At 43.9% G+C, this 15,622-nt stretch overlaps 1 long non-coding RNA gene across 1 annotated transcript; it reads left to right on the top strand.

Annotated features, from left to right (window-relative positions):
• Positions 1-9: 9 nt before the first annotated feature.
• LOC141551994 (uncharacterized) lies at positions 10-3,385 on the top strand. The gene is made up of 3 exons (XR_012485030.1): positions 10-1,829; positions 2,210-2,427; positions 2,955-3,385. It is a non-coding gene; the product is annotated as an uncharacterized LOC141551994 (long non-coding RNA).
• Positions 3,386-15,622: the final 12,237 nt, after the last annotated feature.

Raw genomic sequence — 15,622 nt, 5'->3', positions numbered from 1 at the left:
CGGGAGAACGCTGGAGAGGAGGGGCGGTCGGAGAGGGAGGGAGGAGACGCCGGGCGCCCCCCGCGCGGCCCTGAGCACGAGCGCGCCCACTTCTCGGCCCGCCCCGCCCCGCCGGGCGCGGGCACGCGCACTTCCGGGATCGGAGCGCGGCCCCGCGCCCCCTCTCCTCTGCCCCACGTGGACGCCGGCAGTGGTCCGCGGGGTCCCCCTCCCGGGGACCGGGAGCAGCGAGACCGAGGTTCCGGCCTGCCCTCCGGACCCAGCGCTGCTGCCCTTCCCCGGCCTCCCGCATTTACCAAGTTCACTCCCGTGCCCCGGGGGAGGGGTCGGGGCCCCTCGGACTTTGTGGGGAACTCCCTGACGAAGGGCAGCCTGGAGGGGCCCCAGAGACGGCGCCGGGCTCGGAGGCGGGAGACGGTGCCCCGAACGCTCGGGTACCTCCTCCCTGGCGACTCGGCGTCCTTTAGGGGAGGGGGAAGAGGAGGGGTCGCTAGGAGGCGCCGCGGCGCACAGCGGGGGACCCTGGGCCAGTCCCGGACCCGGGGACCTCAGGGTCCCTTCGGTGCCAGGAGCTGACAGGGAAGTGGCCGCCCCCTCCCCCAGCGTGTCTGCCGAGAAAAGCGGACCGGCCGAGAGTCCCGCGGACTGCCAGACCGGGGCCCGGGGCCGCGCTGCCCGCGGGGAGGGCGGAGCGCGCGGATAGCCGGCCTTCAGGGCCGGGGGTCCGACGTCCCCACGCGGGGAAATAAGTCAGAATGGCCAAGCGCAAGGAGGCGAGACGGCCAGAGCTTCCAGGGGTGTCGGTGGGGCGCCCCCAAGACGTGTTATCGGGGGTCCGCGAGATCTCCCCTCCCGCCCCTTCTCATCCGAACTGAACAAGAGGCCCCAGGCGAACCCCTCCCCCCGAAACAGCTGGGAACCATTACAGGGGCCCAGGGCGAGAAGCATGGGGGAGGGGAGGCCGAATGGGACCCCGGGGATGGACAGCGACTGAATTACTCCTAGAAAAGTAAACAGCACAAAAGAGGAGCCTCCATTTCCTCTCCTCTGGGGCTCGCCCGCACCGCGTCTTCCCAAGCGGCCGAGCTGCCCGTCACTGAGAGCGCATCCTTAACTGCACTGGACACTGCGGACCTCCTCTCCTGGCTTCTCGTCCCCCGGTTCCTGCTATCCCCCCTCTGTGTTCCCGGCTTTCTTTTCCGATTTGTCATCCTTGTAACTCCCCTTACTGTGGGGGGCCCCAAAGCTCCCAGGGGCACAGTTAGCCTCTCCGCAGGTAACTCCCAGCCAGGTGAGCAGCCCTGGGTCAGCTTGAATCCGGCGTCACGTCCTACGGTTCTTTCAAGCTGAATGTCAAACTTGCAGACTTGCCGGTGACTTGGGAAGGAACCCACGGGCTCACCTTGGTGTTCTCAGCGCCTCCCTCAAACCCCCGCTGGGCCAGCAGCTGCCCAGTCTCCCCACTTGTGCCTCCACCAACCCTCGGGCAGATCCCCCTCCTCAGTGCCCCCCACCCCCGCTGTCACCCGGGTGCCCCCCACCCCCCCACCCCCGCTGTCACTCGGATTCCTTATCCCCGCCCTCCCTGACTGAGGCAGCCGGCTCCCAACTAACCAGCGCAGCTCCCACGCTTGCATTCCATACTGTTCCAGGAGCACCTCGCTGTCTCGGCTTCATCTTGGCTCCTTGGAACCTCTGTTCTTCGAGACTCAAATACCACCTTCTTCCCAAGCCTTCCGGGGCCCTGCCAGCTGCTGCTGGGCCCCTTCCCCAAACTGGTTGGGACTCTGTGTATTTCCAAATGTATTTGGATACATCACTATTTAAATGTAAGCTCCTTGAGGACTCATCCTGGCTTTTGCATGCTCAAAACGGCTTTCTAAAAGGCAGTTAAGCTATTCCATCTGTAGCTTCTAAATAATGACCCAACTTCCGTCTCCCCCCCTCTCCCCCCCCTTCTGTATCTTTGGCTCATGTTTTTCTCTTCAACTCCTCTTACTCTTTCTCTTTGTATCTATGTCTCCTTTCTGTGTCTCTGTCAATCTCTCCCTTAGCTATCTCCCTCTCTACCTCCCCCTTTCTTCACCCCCCCCCAATGGGCTGCAGGGAGAGGCAGATTAGGTGGTTTCTTTTCCTCCCACTGGGTCAGTTGTTTGCTTTGCTGGTTCCTGTGTTTCTGGTTCAGGATTTTTAAAATGTCTTCCTTCAGCAGCTACTTGGCCTCCAGAAAGCAACCAAAATAGGAATCCATGAAGACTCGAGCTCTTTTCTTTCACCAACATGTTACTCAAAGAATCTGGACTAGTAGAAATCATCAGGAAGATGGGCAAAGCTCAACTAGGCAAAAGTCCAACATAAGCCTGGTGACGTCCTTCATGGAAGTGGAGGATGGTGAATGACTGGAGATTGCCTCATTACAGTTATTGTGTGAGTCTCCTAACTCTGATGATTACTCTCATAATCTGAACTATTTATCCCTCAAGATGATTCTCTGGTTTATAGACCACTAGAAAGCCTTTCCCCCAATAGTTATTTATCATATGTGAGATGTCAGATGGATTACATTTAGGAATCACCTTAATATGCCCAACTATGATTGGGCCTGTTAATCTTGTCCAGATATAGAAAAAGATTAAGATCAGTCTCAAGGAGACCAAAGTACCAACAGATATCAAAATATTCAGAGAAGTAATTTTTTAACTTTTTGTGGTAACAAAAACAAAGTGAGTGTCCACTGCTGAACAACCTGGCGTATGAATATAAAGCAATATCACAAATTAGAAATGATATATATGAGGAAATCTAGTTAGATTTGTAGATTCTGGTTAGTTGGATTTGTATCAACTGATGCAGAACCAAGATGAATATACACAATATCATCACTGACATAAATGAAAACTTCACACCTATAAGGAATCTTGCAGGTCATCTTCTGCATTCATTTCATTGTGCAGATGAATGTGCTGAGGATCAGAAAAAGGACTTTTACCCAAGACCAACACAAGGAATAAGAGCAAAGCCAAGATGTTCACCCTTGGGTCCCCTGACCTACTTCACTGCTGCTCCCTCTTAGGGGAATCCTAGGAATCCAAAAGGAAAATTCCCCTCTCTTCTCTTGGAGAAAACTGCTTAGACCAGCCTGACTTACTCTGAAAGAGCCTATACTGCTTCTTAGTGATCACTGATTTGGGTTGATACTTTTTTTTAAAGTTGCTTTTTAAATTTAAGATTAACCAGCTTTGTTCTGTCCCAGTTAAATTAACAATATTGACTGGCATGTCTCATCTAGTACTGATGGTCACCATGTGGTTTACCTTTGCTTTTCTTTTCCTCTGTTATAAAGGATTGTTCAGCAATAAAAGTTTCTCTTTTTTTAATAAAAAAATTGACAGTTACATTATTGGAAGGAACAATAAGCTGGGTTACTTGTTGGGAAGTGACTCATATCAATAGTTTGGAAGAGTATTTTTTGGTATAAAAATTAAACTGAACTAAAAGTAGCAAGAAAACCAAGTATTTTTTGAGTTAATGAGCACTATGAATTTTCATCATGCACTTATAATACACCATTTGTTTCTGTCTTGTTAAATGTTAAGGGTTTGTTCTTTCCCCCATATTAATTTTTAAGTAATGTAAAAAAAAAACAATAAATTTTAAAAACAATGATAGCAAGCAAAGCATACAGTTGCTCCTTAGCAAAGGTTACCACCTTTGTGAATATTTTATTTTCTTGAAACTTCAAATTTATCACCTTTAGCTTTTACAGTGGCCCAGTGTACAAAATTCCCTTGTGTTTCAAAAATTGAAATGTTTTTCTTTATGCTTATAAAAGATTTAAAGAACCTTGTTAAGCTTGTTCTAAGTGACTTCCTTTGTCACAATCATTTCTCACAACCTGTGTATTTCAATTAAAAAAGATTTTCTGACATTTAAAAAGATTCTGATGTTTTCACAACCTTTTGCATGTTAATGTCTTTATATTTGTGAGGTCACACAGGTGGATGTTTCTCAATTCATAGAAAAAGTTACTATTCTAAAAAGATTCTACCTTTCACCAGCGAACTTTTAATTTTCAGTATTCTCTTACATTTTCAATGTAGCAAAATCTCTTTACAAAGGAGGTTGTTTAGAAATATAAGTCTTGCCTAGAGGTTTAAAAAATCCTCAGCGTTCGGTATGGGACCATCCCCACCTGTAGATTTTTTTTTTTAAATACCCATCACCACAAACAATTTTGTGAATATCTGGCCATTGAGAATGAGATTGACACATACATTGACAGAACTAGTTCAGTATTTGGGAGACTGAAGGAAAGTATGGCAGAGGAGAGGTTGTTACAGAGCTGTTGTGATGACCTTTTTGCTGCTTGTCTTGAAACCAGGACAGTCTCCCAATGCCATGCCAGGAAACAGAATCACTTCCATTTGAATTATCTTAGAAGATTCTGAAGATCCCCTGGCAGGAGAAGGTACCAGACAATGAGGTCCTTTCTCCATCTAAACTGTCAAGCTTTCAAACTCTGCTGCAGAGTTTGAAACAGGCCACACTGTCTGAAGGCCAAATGCATGCTTGCCAAAAAGATTATGCTATGGAGAACTCACATGGCCAAGCCCTCACAAGGAGGTCAAAAAAAGTGATACAACGACTCTCTTGAGGTCTAAAAAATTTAGGATTGATTATATGACAACGGGAGACCCTGACATAGGACTGCCCAGCATGGTGTGCTCTTGAAGATGCTGTGCTTTGTGAGCAAAACAGAATTGAATTAGCTCAGAAGAAACACGAGATACATAAAAGTTAGGGAGTCCACCCAATTGTTCAGGGACTATCTGACCTAGGGCAGAGCATTCTGAGTTCATATAGGTCTGAGCAGCCAGTCAGACCCACAGAAACTAGACTCCAACATAATAATGATGTTTTGATTATCCTGAACAAAAAAACCACTAACCAGTTTTTTGTTTTGTTTTTTTAAATCAAAGTTTTTTTCTTTATCTTGTTACTAACATTTATATAGTGCTTTAAAGTTTGCAAATAACTTTACATATATTACCTCACTTTATCCCCACAACAATCCTGGGCTATTATCCCAATTTTACAGATGAGGAAACTGAGGCAGATACTTTTCTAAAGATCACATAGCTAGCAAGGATCTGATGCAGAATTTGAATTCAAGTCTTCCTGATTACAAATGCAGCATTCAATAAGCTACTGGTCAGATGCCCTATGTGCTGAGTTTTTTGAGTGGTTATTAAGTCTATAATCTGAAAAGCCTTTTTCCATGTATCTCTTTTCTGTGACTCCCCACCATCCACATTTTTCCAAAGCACAGAGGCCACAGAATGGTTCTTTGTGATGTAACAAGGATCTTCTACTCCCCCAAGCTTAGAAACCCCCATTTCCCTCAAGGCAGCTCAAGTATTGTCTTGACTCAGTCTCCTCCTAGACAAATTAAAAAGTGAATTTGCCTTACATCTATCTTATATGTACATGCTATCTCCCTGATAGAATGTGATTTCCTTGAGGACAGGGACTGTGGATTTTGTCTTTAGTCCCTATCATTCTATACGATGTCTGGCATAAAGTAAATAATAAAGTTTTATTGATTTATTGATTAAAACAACAATAAAAAAAGAATTAAGGAAAAATGCCTAATTTATTAGATTCAGCATCCATTCTTCAAAGAGAAAGCATTTTCTTTCCATTTTCTAGGTCAGGCATTCTGGGACAAGGACAGGGCAGGGAACCTGGAAGAGGTTGAGACTGAAACGGTGTGAGGAATGAGTAAAAAAAAGGGAGAGTGCTGACAATGGTGGGGAAATAATGTCAAGAGGGGGAGGGGGGAAGACAGAGACAAAGGGAAACAGCAAAAGACAGACAAGAATTCCTCATTTCTCCTTATTCCTTCTACCTGTTTAAATGTTCCTTCCTCCTCTTCCCCCTTTTCCATTTAACAGCCACCATCTTGCCTTACCACCATCACTCTCTCCTGTGGTCTCCATTCTCATTTACACACACACACACACACACACACACACACACACACACACACACACACACACACATTTTCTGTAGGGGCAGAGGAGTGGACCTGTGACTCATTTGGGATGTGGAATCCACTCTTTTCACTGGTACAGACTGGCAGCTCAGCTATAAAGTTGTTAAGAGTTTCTTAGGGCACTGAGACATAGGTGACAGAAAAAGGATTTCAACTGAGGATTCTTCCAGTCTCTAAGACAGGCCTTTTATGTATCACACCATGTCAAGTTTCAATTCTGAATATGAATGAGAAAAGGGGGAAAAAAGAATGTAGGGGTAAACCACCACAAAATCAGAAGGAAAATTGATTTAAATTCTGTCTCCCTCTATTGACCCACTAGAAAATAAGAAGTTATGGAAAATGAGAGGGAAACATCTGTAACGAGGCAATTCGGGCTTTGCCAGGGGACACTAAAATTATGGGCACTCATGCTCCTTCAGTAGAAACAATGTATCTTGGTTCACAGCAACGACGAGTTAAAATCAGAAGCGACCACATGACATGCAGCCTCCCTTTTCCTCTTTGATCCCAAGATGATCGCCTCTTCAGCCTAGCCTGGTGATATTCCCAATGACTAGCCCCCAAGTGTCGCTGGAAGACCTTGTTATTACAGAATCAGAATGGCTTTGATTCTTTTTCTCCAGACCCTTCTAAATAGCCTAGCTAGCCAGTGAAGATGCTTTGGGGAATGAGACATTGCCAGAAATTTTTTTTTCTTTCTGCTGGAGTACCAGAGCATGAGAAACTTTGCAGGAAAGCAGCCAAGGAAGAGCCTTGGGGAATTTGAAGGAAATGGAAAACAATCTAGGATTAGGAGGCTACGAACTATACATTTACCTAACACTGCTCAGAGCAGCAAAGGTACAGGCCAGTCAGTCTCAGTCTCTGTCTTTCTGTCTCTATCTCTGTCTCTCTCTCTCAGACAATAATAGTAGCTACTGCTGAGACAATAACAAAAATACAGGGTCAGAGAAGTTGTGTGAGCTTCAAAGACAAAATGTTTTATAAATGAAGGCCAAAGGTATATTTTCTCCTAAGTTTTGGGAAAATGTGTTACCTACGAGACCAGGAAGAAACACATTGTCCATGTCCTGTCTAGTGTTGTGTTCTGAGTGGAAATGAAATATCCACCCTACATGGAGCCACTCATTTTAGGCCACTAATTCTTGTCACTCTTGTTGGATGCTTCTAAGTGACCCCCAGGGGACTGACCTGTAGCAGTGAATTCAGGTCTTTTTCATAGAGAACTCTCTGATGAACACAGCCCTGACGTCCCTTAGGGATCACAGGTTTAGCTTAGAGGAACAATGCAGAGAACCAATTCTGTTTCTGCTAAGGGAGGGAGGAGGCTCATTTCTCCATCCTTGATTAAGGAGTGTAGAGCTTCCTTGGAAGGTTCATAGCAGGCTCTAATCCAAGTTATGAATAAGACAAGTGCAAAATTGAAAGGAAGCAAATAAAAATAGAAAATCGACAACTATTTGGAGATGCTAGCTTGAGAGGGAAGGGAAAAGGCCTACAAGGAGGCCTTGGTTGTACATGTCAAAGGAGGACGATTTATCTAGGTGGTAGTTGAACAAATGGTGGAAACTGAATGTGTTGGAACATTACTGTGTCACAGGGTGTAATAAACAGCAGCTCTGGAGTTAGGAAAAGCTGGGTTCCATCCTGGCTGTGTGGCTCCGGACAAGAAACAATGGTGGCTCACATTTCTCATATCTCCGCAGAAAACAATGGAGCATTCATTTCCAGATGGGGCCAGTATGATGGTTTGTTTTGCTAGAAGCTGTACATCAATCTTACAAAGACAGTTCAGGTGAAGGGGAAAGAGAATAACCACTAGAAAGTAAAGGTGGTATTTAAAAACCTTTTTAAAAGCAGACTGTTAGTGACATTGGGCTCACTGCTTTTCTGCCTTGCACCACTCCCCTAAATGGGAAGGAAATGGGACTATTGCACAATTTTCTGTGATGTTCCATGTTCATTCAATAAAGGGGCCTCCAGAAAAGCACTAAAGCATTTGTTTGGATGGGCAGTAAGAACAGCCCAATCAGAAGGAAAGCAGAAAATTAGGGGGAAAATATTTATGGCCAGTGTCTCCGATAAAAGCCTCATATTTCAAATAAATAGAGAAGACCGAGTCAAATTTATAAGAATATGAGTCATTCCCCAATTGATAAACAGTCAGAGGGTATGAACAGGCAGTTTTTGGAAAAATAAATCCAAGCTGTGTGTGTGTGTGTGTGTGTGTGTGTGTGTGTGTGTGTGTGTGTGTAGTCACATGAAGTAATGCTTTCCAATTATTGGAGAAGTGCACATTCAAATAATTCTGTGGAACCATTTCATCAGATTGGCTAAAATGATAAAAGAGAATTCTGTTGAGCATATAGAAACACTGAGGCATAAATGCACTGTTGGTGGAATTATAAACTGACCCAACCATTCTGAGAGCAATTTGGAATTATGCCCAGACAACTGGGTCTATCCTTTGACCCAGCAACACTCTCAGGTCTATCTCCCAAGGTTATCAGGGAAAAAGGTTCTAAAACCCAAAAAGCTAAGTCAAATCAACAAGCTTTCATTTATTTAGCACCTGCTATGTTCCAGATACTGTGTGAAAGACCAAAAACTAAACCTTCCTTGCAATTTAGTGGGCAAGCAACTATGTACAAGCAAGAGATAGGTTTCTGAGGTTATGCAATCCAACCCTCTCATTTTCCAGATGAGGAAAGTTCTAATGACTTAACCACCCAAGATAGTCGGCAATATTTAGAAACTCAATCTAAGGCTGGATTCCAGCTCTAGATGCAGCCTTCTTTTCCTTTCCCCTCCTGAGGCTTCTGCACCCTTCAAAGGGAAGGGCAGATCCCATCTTTTCCTTGATTCTGATGTCTGGGTTGGGGGGGTAGCAAGCACTGAAGCCAAGTTTTGAGCCCAGACACTTTTGTTCACATTGTGTGTGCCTCTGTATCCTTCACTTTGTCTTGCTTGTATTTTGATGTATTTTTACACCAATGAATTCAAGGGTCCCATGCTGTGTTGTAATTTGTGTTTTGCCATCCAGCCAGACACTCAGTTCCCTAAGGTCAGAAGCCAGGATGAAACAAAAAGACCCCTGAGCTTTGTGCTTGGGAAAGCACAAATGTGCTAAGGCCACAGGACTAAGATGGGATACTTACACTGTCTGCCTCCTGTCACTTTGAGGAAAACACAAACAGAAAGTGCTAAATAAGTGCAGATTGTCACTGTAATGGGAAGACCAGCACATGCAGAAAATGCTGCTGCTGCACTTGCCCAAGGAAGAAGAGAACCCTGCTTCCACGAGAGTTGTTATAATGTGCAAGGGAAGTGACTTGGAGAAACTTGGAAGCCTGATGGTGTGGAACTGCTTGACTTACTGAGAGGTGGACAGCAGCCTCTCTGAAAGGCTCTGTTATGCAGAAAGGAGGAACCTTTTATCCTCCCTTCAGATTGGACCTCTACTCTTGGTCGGACTCCTGCACTGACAGCATCCATGAGAAGCAGAACACCTGAATGTCCCTTCAGGGCCAACATGTGGCTGTGTGAATTCTTTTTAGGGAAAACTGAAGCTGAAAGTCAGGATGACAATCCATGTGAGCACCCAGGCACTGGAAGATGCAGGCGGTCCAGGGAGCAGAATCCAGGTTGTAGAAACTCCATAACTGATGACTCTATCCCCAAGCAGAGGGAGCCAGGCTGACTGAAAGAAAGTTTCAACGTAAACTTGGAGTCATCAGGACTGTGGGAAGAGGGTTTGTCAACTCCCCTTCTGAGACCAAGATGGCACTGAGCAGAGTACTGTGTCTGTACTGGGGGGAAATGCTTCTGCTTTTGCAAAGGCTCTTTAAGTAACCTTTTGTAAAAGCTCATTGATTTGTAAGTGGTTGAAGAAAACTGGGGCATTAGTTACTGGCAGCTAACAACACAGAGCGCTACCCAAAGCATGGATGAGAAACTGTAGTATTAATAAAAGATACTCCTAGAACCCTGAAGAGCTAATGCAGCAGATTAGCTCCAAAACAGGGAGTCCAGGAAGACCTGCTACATCATCATCATGCTTTTCTTATCTCTTCCACAGCATCTGACTACCAGGTGAATTATGTGCTAATTTATTGGGCAGCTAGGTAGTACCCAACTTATGGTCAGGGAGACTCATTTTGCAGAGTTCAAATCTGGCCTCAGACACTGACTAGCTGTGTAACCCCAAGCAAGTCACCTCACCTTGTTTGTCTCAGATTCCTCACCTGCAAAATGAGCTGGAGAAGAAAATGTCAAACCACTCCAGGATCTCAAGGAGGGAAGGAGAGAAGGAAGAAAGGAAGAAGGGAAAAAGGAGAGGAGGAAGGAAAAGAGAGAGGAGGGAGAAAAGGAAGGAAGGAAGGAAGGAGGGAGGGAAGGAAGGAGGAGGGAAGGAAAAACATCCAAAGAAAGTCAAAAATAGTTGGACACAGCAGAAAAAAATAAAAACAACAATAAAAATTGATTGGGCTGAAGTCTGGCCCTGAAGAAGAGACAGGAGGACATCACCCCCTTTTTTTGGACACTGCTAGTGACACACTTGTTGGTTTTGTTGAAATCCTCTTTGTTTTCTCTATACTTTTTTATAAGAGGAGACTCTGCGAGTGAGAATGGGTAAATATATTTTGGAAAATGAAGATGAGGCAAAACCAAAGAGTAGCAATAAACACTTTACATGGAAGAAAAAGAAAAATTTACAATTCCTAGTTGGCAACAGTCCCATCACTTCATTTCTTGAAAGAATGAGGTTACCTATGTAAATCAGAAAATATTTATCACTAATTAACTTAACTCATCAATCATCAAGCACTGACTAAGCACACTTAGCATGTGTCTGAAGCACAGCTTCGTCGTGGAGAGAAGCTTGTAGACACACATCAGCTAAATATTAGAATCGGGGATACGATTCAGGAAGTATCTAACTGGAAATGAAATAGGCTGGTCATTGTAGCGGGAACAAGGGAAAACATACCAACAGTTAGTATGAAAAGACCTGCAGCACACTGGGTTGACTGTCTATAGAGGAACTATAAGGTGACATGAGCATGAATTGCACAGGGTGATAAGTCATGGAAGAGGCTACAATCTGCACCTATGGAGAGAGTACCTCCAAGGAGATCAGAGATGCCTTAAAGTATCATTCCAACTATATACCGTGACAAGTACCCAATATCCAAAGGAAATTTAAACCACAGTCCTTACCTTCAAGAAACTTACAGTCTCCCTGAGGAAACAAAACGAATCAGCTGAAAGAAATGAAGGGTTGGAATAAGGAGGGATAAAAGGAACCTGCATTATGTTGCCAATCTGTCATCCACTTCCAAGTTTCCCTGTCCAACACTTAATAGCTCTTTATATCTCAGCTTCCATGATACTGTTATCCAGTCAAATTAGTCTCCTTCTATGTTAGTGCCTTGACAAAGGTCCTCCCCCATGTCTAAGCAGCACTGGTCCCTCACTTTGTATTTTTACAATCCCTTATTTCTTCAATTCTTGGTTCCAATATGACAAATCATTTCTAATCTCCGTTCTGTGAATGCCTCTCTCCAAATGACTTATCTTTGGATCCCCAGCACCTGGCACAGTGCTTGGCACATGGCAGGGACTTATTAAAACCTGTCAGTTGTGTCTATTTCATAACTGTCTAGCTATAGTTTTATGTATTTTAGTTTCTTCCTTAGGAAAAGTATTCTAAATGACTCATTCACCCAGAGACCTGAAGAACTGGGGAAGCAGCAAAAGCGAGTCACTTAAGGAAGCATTTATTAATCAAACATGTACTGGGCAAAACACAGACCCTACCATCTAAGAGCCGACATTCTCATGGGGAAGACAACACAAAGAGGGCCGAGCGGGATGGATTGGGAGGAGAAAGCAGCCTTGGAGGGGCATGGTGTTGGAGTCTGGAGAATAGGAATTACAGCTGGGAGGACAATGAAACATGGCTGGGTCAGACTTGTCAATGCAATGGAAGGGGCCAAGTATGGAGAAGGGATTCTTTAGGATAAGAGGGCAGCAGGTACAGAGACACAAATAGAAACCTTGGAAATAATGGAGGAAGCCAACATCTTTGTAGTTCATTTTGATTAGGAAAAAAAACACATAAAAAAGGAGGCTAACTTAAGATAGTGAAGGGCTATATGAAAAAAAAGATCTGGAGACATTTAGCTTAGAGATTTACTGGGTATAAGAAGAGCTATTATCTTTAAATGTTTAAGGGGGAATGGGGAATAGGAATCCAACTTACTTTTTTTCTTGACTCTACTTACGAGTAAAAGCAGGAGCAAGGGGCAAAACTTTTAGAGACAGATGTAGGCTTCAGGGAGGAAAAATTTCCCAACAATTAAAATTATCCCAGATTACAGTGGGTCCTCATGGGATGAGGGCTTTCTCTCAGTAGTGATTTTTTAAGGTAAGATAAGGTTGGATGACCATTTGTTGGATTTTTTTCATGAAAGGAGTCCTCATCCATATACAGAAGAACCAGATGGCCCCTGAGGTCCTTCCCAACTAACTCTTGATATTCACTTTCATGTTCTTTTCCTTTCTTCCTTTTTCTCCTCTTTCTCTTCCTTTCTATTCATTACTCTTATTTTGTGATTGTTTTACCTTAGATTGTAATTCAATTCAATAGAATGGAAATTAAATACTATGTGTCAAGCACAGTGTAACATACTGACAATACAAAATAAAAATAAAATGATACAGTCCCTCAAAATACCTGGAATCTTTAAGATCAAGAATTTATCTCTTGTTCAATAATTATGCCTTATAGAACATACTACATGTGATATATGACATTTCAGAGCACTTTTTTTTCCCTTTTTGCATTTCAACAATGAACATGTCCAGAACAAAATCAGTGCATTGTCCTTACTAAATCATTTATAACAGTTTCCATTTTTACAGATAGGAAAACGGATGTATAAAACACCTAAATGGCTTGCCAACTAGCATAAAAACTAAATAATAAATGCATTCACATAGTTCAGAGATTTTTAAACTTGGTTTCTTTTTTTACACTTTGATGACTATAATTCAACACAACATTGCTTTGTAATCAATCCATGTATTTTACTTTATTTTCTTTATAAATTTATTTTGAAAAGAGGTCCCCCAAAAAGGTTAAGGATTTCTGATAGGTTCTCGAAGCATGTTACCTGTGCTTTCTCTTCTGATCCTTTGTTATATCCATTTTTATAGAAGACACTGAGCATGGAGTGTTTAAATGGACTTATCTATGCTCACACAGCTGTTAAATATCTGAAGCCGAACCTGAACTTGAACCCAAGTTCTCCTCTCAATTTGCAGTCAGGTCAGCTCCCCTAGAACCTGCCCTGAAGAGATGATTCAATGCTATGTATTTACATGCACCCCATGATTCCTCAGGCTACCGGCAGCCTCCGGGCCCCCTCTGTCAATCCCAGATTGCTGCACTGCCGACTGCTGGCTCCAAATGCGGCCAGCCTTTGACAAGGGCTTCTGGAGCCTCCACCGGGTCGAGCTGGCAGCACTGTAGGGCCTGGCTGGCACCCCCAAAGCACCTGCAGCCCATGGATTCGGCCCTTGTAATATGGGGACTTAAAAAAAAAAAAAGACTTACTTTTAAAATCATCTTTTCTCCCTAAAAAGGCATTTGCATTCAGTCATTGTCTGATTGCAGTCAAGGCCATTTCAGTAATGTCCTCGGGCTTTTATCCACTCAGGGACTCGTGCCTAAGCCAACAGCGAGGTGTCCACGAGGTGCCATCCAAGTCATTCTTCGACACATTCTAAATTAAGCGCCTGCCCGGCCTGGCTCCAAGCCACATTCATCATATTGCCAGGAGCAGCTGAATAGCCCTCAAGAGTCTTTTTCTATTATAGGGGGGAAAAAAATAGCCTCAGGCAGGAACTTTCTTTTCTCCTGAGAATTTTAAATTCACACAAACATCCCAGTAAACAAACACAAAGTGCCACACAGCCTTGAGCAAAAATGCCATCTTAATGCATCTTCCCTATAGCTGATCTCAGATCTATATCTTGGTAGACAAGGTGGATGAGATCCAATCTCAGGGTTTTGGGGAAGTTAAAAGGAAAATCTCCCCCCATATCTAATCAGGAACCTGTCAGGCACAATACATAATCCATCTAGGGACATTTCCCCCAACACACACACACACACACACACACACACACACACACACACACACACACACACACACACACACACACACACACACACACCCCTTCTGCCTTATCCATAAATGAGAAGATCATCCAAAGCCAGCCAAAACAGGAAAAAAAAAAATACTAGTCTTACTGGGTGATTCTGACTGACTGGCTTCTTCCACCTGATTTGAGAACCTCTAAGGTCTTTCCAGTTTTAAATCTATGATTCTAGGTTTCCTACTAGTCGCAGCTGGGGATCCCTTAATCCCTGGCCAACCCCACCCCCCAATCTGTCACTTTGGCTATCATACAGCGTGAGACCAATCAAAGCTTGAAAGGGTGATGTAAAGAAGCATAAGGCGATCAGTAAGAATTTATTAAGTGCTTATTATGACCCAAGACCGTTGCCAAGATCTGGGATACAAAGAAAAGCAACAACAGTCCCTGCCCTTGAGGAGCTTGTGTTCTAACAGGAAAGCCAACATGTGAACAAGTGCACAGGTCCTGCCCAGGAGGTGAGGGATAACCTCGAAGCAGAAGGCTCCCTCCTTATTAAGGTGCTCAGTCTTCCAGTTCCTGAGTCCTTGCCTTATACTAAATAACTCAGTTCTCTGACCTTCAAGTATTCAGGGACCCAGATCCTGAATCATCTCCATCCTCTTAAGTGGCTGGAGTCCTTCCTAAACAACTGGATTTTTGCCTCAAACATCCCTGTTTTCTTAGGGTTGGGTCACTGACATCAGTGCTACTAAACCTCCTCAATGTAAACTGTGCAAGTGGCATGAAACTTCCACTGATACTGCTGAGAAATCATTTATTTATTTATTCATTTATTTAGGAAGAAGGTGCTCAGATGAGCTTATCTAGGCCTTATACTAGTGAAATGACTTATTTTGAAAAAATTTTTCTATGCAGCTAAAGAGTTTACAAGCCCTATCAGTGTCCTGGGCCAGAGTTCTATAGAGACAGAGCAAGGTGTATAATGCAAAGTCACTCCTCTTGGAGACAAAAATGCTGCAAGTGAATCCCAGCTAACAATGACATGTGTAAGAGTAAGTCACTACAAACTATCTCCTTGCCATTCAAAGCCCACTGGATTCCCTAACTCTTGTTCTAACACATCAACTTCCTGGTAAAGCCTACAACTTTATGGAGAACATTGAAGATGCCCATGCTAGGCTCTGAGATAGATCAATACTTATCAAAGTCTGCCCAGCTTTGCAACTTACCTAAAAAGTGACAGAGTGTCTCTGTCCCTCCCTTTTAGCTTCTTGATCGCCCCTTGCCATAGTCACTCAAAGACATAAGAAGTTCCATCTCATTGGAGTCTAGGACCCTCAGTTGTGGGAGATTTCCCAAGACCACACCTTGCCCTGATAATGCTGTGTGTCATTT

Source organism: Sminthopsis crassicaudata, chromosome 1, assembly GCF_048593235.1.
Source record: "Sminthopsis crassicaudata isolate SCR6 chromosome 1, ASM4859323v1, whole genome shotgun sequence".
Classification (NCBI taxonomy): domain Eukaryota; kingdom Metazoa; phylum Chordata; class Mammalia; order Dasyuromorphia; family Dasyuridae; genus Sminthopsis; species Sminthopsis crassicaudata.
The sequence above is the reverse complement of the archived record's forward strand: the minus strand, read 5'-3'. Positions and strand labels throughout refer to the sequence as shown.